General features: G+C 41.1%; 1 non-coding gene across 1 annotated transcript; it reads right to left on the reverse strand.

Moving 5' to 3' along the window:
• Positions 1-2,261: 2,261 nt before the first annotated feature.
• Positions 2,262-2,368, reverse strand: LOC120254907. The gene has a single exon (XR_005534807.1). It is a non-coding gene; the product is annotated as a small nucleolar RNA R71 (small nucleolar RNA).
• Between the last annotated feature and the right edge of the window lie 3,805 nt (positions 2,369-6,173).

Raw genomic sequence — 6,173 nt, forward strand, 5'->3', positions numbered from 1 at the left:
TTTGATCGCTCATACATGTGTATTTGTGTTACTTTTGCGCATGTAGGGTTGTTGCGACAAGTATAGAAGAAAGAAGCCAAAGTAGATTTCGTTTGCACTTTGCTGATGGAATCTTGGAGTGAACAAAAGTGAAGAAAAAATTTGTGCTCAAAGACATGTGAGTGTGTGCCAACCTCCATTGTGCTCAAGTGAGTATGCAAATTAGAGAGGCACAAAGACAGTCAAACTCATGTGTTCTGACTTGTGCAATGCTAGCAAGATTGTCGTCAAATGTGTTTTTAATTGAAGATGCAACGTGATCTACAGCATGGACAGGTACCCATTTAGAAATATACTATAGGAGTTACTATTCACAAGCTGGTGAAAAATGAATTTCTGCAGATTCACACGGCCATGTGGAAGTTCCACACGCCCGTGTGGATGCCCGATTTCAGCCCTATTTAAGTCGCGATTTCAGCCCCATTTAGGGATCCTTCTATCCATCCTTTGGCCTATCTTTTCTCACCTTTGGAGGCGCCCGCAGCTAAGGTTTGTAGAGGCTTTGGCTAGGCTTTAGCAGATGTTTACGGTCTTTGACACCGCGTTTCCTTCAAAAGAGAGTTATTGGCCGGACTATTATAGGTACCGATCTGGCAAGGTGTGCTCTAGGCGTGACGAGGGGACCTTTGGAGAAGACGAGGCGGCCACTCCACAAGACCATGGACATGAACCCCAAGGGGGTTTTATTCATGGATTGCATGTGTTTATTTTTTATTTCCTTATTGATTGTATTTTGCTCCATGGAGAGCTAAATCCCTAGTGGGTGCTTGGGCTTGTAAACCCTAGGATGATATTGATTCTTTGATGTCTTATTATGCTTTCTTTAATTGATGTTTTAATTGAGTTCCAATCTTGAATACTTGTTGAGTTGATTTTTCCTTAGAGTGACACTAGGGTTGAGAATCTATTTTGGTAATCCTTGTGGACGAGTGACAAACCATAAGGGTTAGACAATGCCCTCCAGTATGATTTATCCTACCTCCACATTCCGAGAGTTCTTTGCGGTCAAAATAGAGTGAAGTCCTAAGAGATGAACTCCACTGGGCTTAATTGTGCAACCAACAGAGTGAAGAGTTAGATCTATTTTAGGGAATAGGGTTTATCACTTGGGATCCCTAGAGCCTAAAGCAACCTAGCACAGTGTGAGCTGTCGAGACTGAGTAATTTCTCCACCGAGGTATAATGTACGGTTAGTCACAGTTGACCTTAAGTTTTGGGGCCGTATGTTTAAGGATCTCCATTAGACATTAGTTAGGAAACATAATGATTGGCCTTGCACTTGAAATAATAGTCCTAGGGTGAGAAATGTTTGTGTGCCCCATTTATCTTCGATTACGTCTCCTATCTTTTATTTGCACCTTCTTCTTCTTTTCTTATTTCTATTTGCATTAATTCTAATTCACATCACTATTGATCCATTTTCGTTCTAGGTAAATAGCAATCTTTGTGTTTCTGATCACTACTCCCTGTGGATTCGACTACCCACTCACCGGGGTATTATTAATTCGACAAACCCGTGCACTTGCGGTACATATGCAAAAGGGCGTTGTCAAGTTTTTGGCACCGTTGACAGGGAATAGGCGTTTTAGAAGCACTTTGCACTTTACTACTATAACTATTCAGCATTTATTCTATTTCACACTTTCTTATTCTTCCATCATTCTGTTTTGTTTTTCTTTCTTTGGTTGCACCTCCAGGTTATAACTAGAGGGAACCCTTCGACATTGGTTGAAGGTGATCCTGAGCTTGAACCAACACTTCATTGAAGGGGTAAAGAACCTGTGCAAGAATAGAAAAATCAAGCTGATGTAGATGGTGAAGGGTCAGATAATATGGTAGAACAAAATGAACAGCAGAGGAAGCTATCAGATTATGCTAGACCCGTAGTTCCGGGCATACAGTCTAGTATTGTGTGGCCACCAATTACAGCTCAGAACTTTGAGCTAAAGCCAGTATTCATCCAAATGTTACAGTAGTCAGCAAAGTTTAATGGTTTGGCCGATAAGGATCAAAACAATCACATAGAGAACTTCTTGTAAGTGTGCGACATGCTCAAGATTAGTGGTGTTACGGATGATGCTATCAAGTTGAGGGCCTTCCCATTTTCCTTGAAAAGGAGAGCTAAGAAATGGCTACATTCATTACCTAGAGCATCGATTACTACATAGGAGGAGATGGTAGAAGCTTTCCTTGCTTGATATTTTCCTCTCAGAAAATCCGCCAAGCTTAGGAATGAAATATCCATTTTTATACAAACGGAATTGGAGTCTCTATTTGAGACATGGGATAGGTTAAAGGAGCTCCTGCGATAATGTCCTCAATATGGGTTCCTCGAGTGGATGATCATTTAGACTTTTTATAATGGTTTGAACCTAAGCATGAAGCAGTTACTTCATGCTACAGCAGGAGGTATCTTAGGGAGCAAGACTCCGAAAGAAGCCCGGCATCTTATTGAGGAAATGGCTATGAACGGTTATCAGTGGAACACAAGGGACAAAAAGAAGGTAGTCAGACTTCATGAGATTGACTCAGTTACTTCATTGGCGGCCCAAGTACTATCATTGAGCAAGAAGTTAGACATTCTAACTTCTAATAGATTGGTGGCAATGACTAGTTGCAAAGGGTGTAGGGGAGGACATGCTCCCTCTGATTGCCTGATTTATACTGGTGGTACATCCTCTGTAGAACAAGTGAATTTTGTGGGTAATGCAATGAGAAACGAAGGCAATCTATATAGCAACACCTACAATCCGAGGTGAAGGAGCCATCCAAATCTTTCATGGAGTAATCGAGGGCAATAAAAGATAATGGCACCACCCGGTTTCCAACAACAAGAACAAGCCCCGAACATGGAGAACGGAGTTTCAGGGTTGGAAAACTGGATCACCGATCTAGAGAAGGCTTTAACCAAGTTCATTCAAATTATCAGACACTAGATTTCAATCAATTGAAGCCACACTTCACAACCACACCGCATTATTGCACAACTTGGAGAATTATGTGAAGCAAATTGTGAAGTCGTTATCAGAGAGATCTCAAGAAAGCTTGCCTAGTAACACTAAAAGCAATCCGAGGGAACATGTGAAAGCGATCACTTTGAGAAGTGGTCGTGAGGTTTAGGGTAGGCTTTCGAGTGAGATGACCAAAAGGATGAGCAATACAAGAAGTTCTTAGGGTTATTCAAGCAGTTGCACATAAACATTCCTTTTGTGGAGGTGTTGTCTTAAATGCCACGATATACAAAGTTTCTCAAGGACCTTATTACCAACAAGATATAGTTTGAGGAGAGTACATCTGTGATCTTAGATGCTTCATGTTCGGTAGTGTTGCAAAAGAATATATCGAACAAGAAGATGGACACTGGAAGCTTTATCATTTTGTGCAACATTGGTAACATTGGTGAAGAAAAGGTATTGGCGGACTCAGGGGCTCGTATCAACGTCATGCCTTACACCTTCTTTCAAAAGCTAGGCTTGGGAGAGCCTAGGCCCACTCAGATGACGTTACATTTGGCGGACCGAAAGGTTAGACATCCGAGGGGCATCATTGAAGATGTACTTATGAAGGTTGACAAGTACATATTTCTTGTAGACTTCATAGTGTTAGATGTTGATCAGGATGTTGACATTCCTTTGATACTTGGAAGGTCATCTTGCGCACTTCCAAAGCACTTATCGACATGGACGCGGGGAGTTAACTTTACGAGTTGGGGATGACAAGCTTACATATCGCCTCACCAAAGCCTTAGGGACATTCTCTACACTTTGATGATACTCTTTACTTTCTTGACACTACCAATGAACTAATAGAAGAATATGTGTAGGAAATGATTAATCCGGACCCATTTGAAGGTGTGCTAGATCAAGAAGTGGAGAATGAAGACATCTTGATGCTTCATCTAGAGGACAAGATACAACCTACCCCGGGGATCATGAAGAAGATGCTCTGGAAGATGAAGCATGCAAGGAGATGTCACAAGAAATGCCGCAAGGCTAATGGGGATAAGCAAGAATGGAGTAAGGGTGATGAACCCTTGTGCGGTAACAAACTTTATAACTCCCAGTCTATCTTCAAAAGACTATGTTCATCATGCTTTCAAGTCATGGGTAAGAGGGAAACCTTCAACCGAATTCTTTACTGTTTTTCTAGGTTTTAGTTAGTATTTACCTGAATAAGAGCTTGAGTGTTGTTGTCTTAATCTTTTACATACTTTTGTTGTGATTTTCTCGTGGATCATTGATGTTTTTGTGTGCTTAATTGTGATTGGTGAAGTTTCTTAGTCGTTTGAGTGTGTTTTTCATGATTCTATGATTAATCTTGCATAATGTATGTCAGCTCTAAGTATGTTTAAATGTGCAGAAATTTTTTGGAAAGTCTGTAAATTTTTCTAAGTTATCTAGAGAAGACACACGGCCATTTGGAATTTCCACACGGGTGTGTGTTTTTATTCAGAGCTCATTTCCAGAGGACATAGGGGTATGTGTCTTGCCCTATGAATGACCTTGTTACAGTCACACAGCCGTGGGTAATTTTCACACAAGCGTAGTTTCTCTGCAGAATTCAATGTGCTATCCCGGGAGCACACATGATCATGTGTCTACCCCTGTGGATGATCCTGTTAATTACACAGACGTGGGTAATTTCCACACGCCCTTGTAAAACTCTATAGAGAGTTTTAATCAATCTTGAGAAGACACAAGGGCGTGTGAGTGCCCCTGTGAGCAACCCTTGAGAAACGCTTAGAGAAATTCTCATGTTGACGGAGAAACCATAGGGGTGTGTGGGTGCCTCTGTGGGTTGGGCACACAGGTGTGAGGAATTTCTACACGCCAATGTGTTTGCATTCAGAGTTAAAGAGTGCCATCCCGAGAGCACACAGGGGCATGTGACTACCCCTGTGAAGCTCCCCTGTAGAGTCACACGGGCATGGGTAGTTTCCACACGCCCATGTTGATGTACAGAAGTCAAAAGACCGTGATTTCTCTTTATAAATCACTTGTGCGTTTTCATTTTATAACATCTTCACACTCAAGGAACTCCTTCTTTTGGTTTCCCAACCCCTCACCATCTATTTAAAGAGTTCTTGGGTTATTTTCCGGCTGCATTCACAGTTTTTCATTCTTATTTTGTCGGTATGCTTCTTTTTCTCTTTTCTTCACTCATTCCACATTTATTATCCAGCACCAACAGTACTAGCAGTGGTGACAGAGCCAGACACCGATGCTTGAGGTGTCTTTACATTTCTTTGTTCTTATTTTTTGTATTTCATTCTAGTATTATGTTTTGGACTTGTATCACTCAGAAAGGATCTTCTTTCTGTGTTTATCTTATATTTTTTGTAGTCTCCCATTGTATTTCATTACTTTCTCTTTATATACTGAAGTATTAGTTTGTTTTTGTTGAGCTTTACTGAATCTCCCTTGTGTATACGTGAAAATGGTCTTGTGAGTATCGAAATCGAGGACTAGTCATGGACACGGCCAATGTGTTTTACACATGGCCGTGTGTGCGCCATAACCCATTGGAACTTAACTCTCAAGGAATATAGCTTCATCAAAAGTACCATTAAGGGTTCGGGGGAGTATTGTTTCAATTGCCCACCTTCACATATGATCTTGAATGTTATACTTGTTATTGTGCTTGCATTCATACATTGAGGACAATGTACATCTTATGTGTGGGGGGCTGATAAGTGCTTGTGCGATATGAATGCGAAGCGTTCATTCCTTATGTTGAACATTACTTTTCTCAGGTTTTTACATTAATATGTGTGTTTTTATGTTACTTTTATGCAGGTAGGGTTGTGAGGCCGAGTATGAAAGAAATAGGCCAATGTGGGATCATAATGCACCTATTATGGAGGAGATCTTGCTAAGGTTCGAACGCGAAGACATAGGTCAGGTGTGAAATGCTAGAGTGTGTGCCAACCTCCTCGTATTCGAGTGAGCACATTCATTTGGAGGGGCACAAAGGCAGTCACACTCGAGCATTCTGACTTATGCATATAAGAACAAGAGATCCACCAACATGTACATCATTGAAGAAGCAAGTGATTCACGACGTAAAACGTGTGCCCGTTTGCGTTACCCCAATGAAAGTATGGAATTCGGGAGTATTTTCCGTGATCTTTGTTG

The sequence above is a fragment of the Dioscorea cayenensis genome, unplaced genomic scaffold, assembly GCF_009730915.1.
Source record: "Dioscorea cayenensis subsp. rotundata cultivar TDr96_F1 unplaced genomic scaffold, TDr96_F1_v2_PseudoChromosome.rev07_lg8_w22 25.fasta BLBR01000710.1, whole genome shotgun sequence".
Taxonomy (NCBI): Eukaryota; Viridiplantae; Streptophyta; class Magnoliopsida; order Dioscoreales; family Dioscoreaceae; genus Dioscorea; species Dioscorea cayenensis.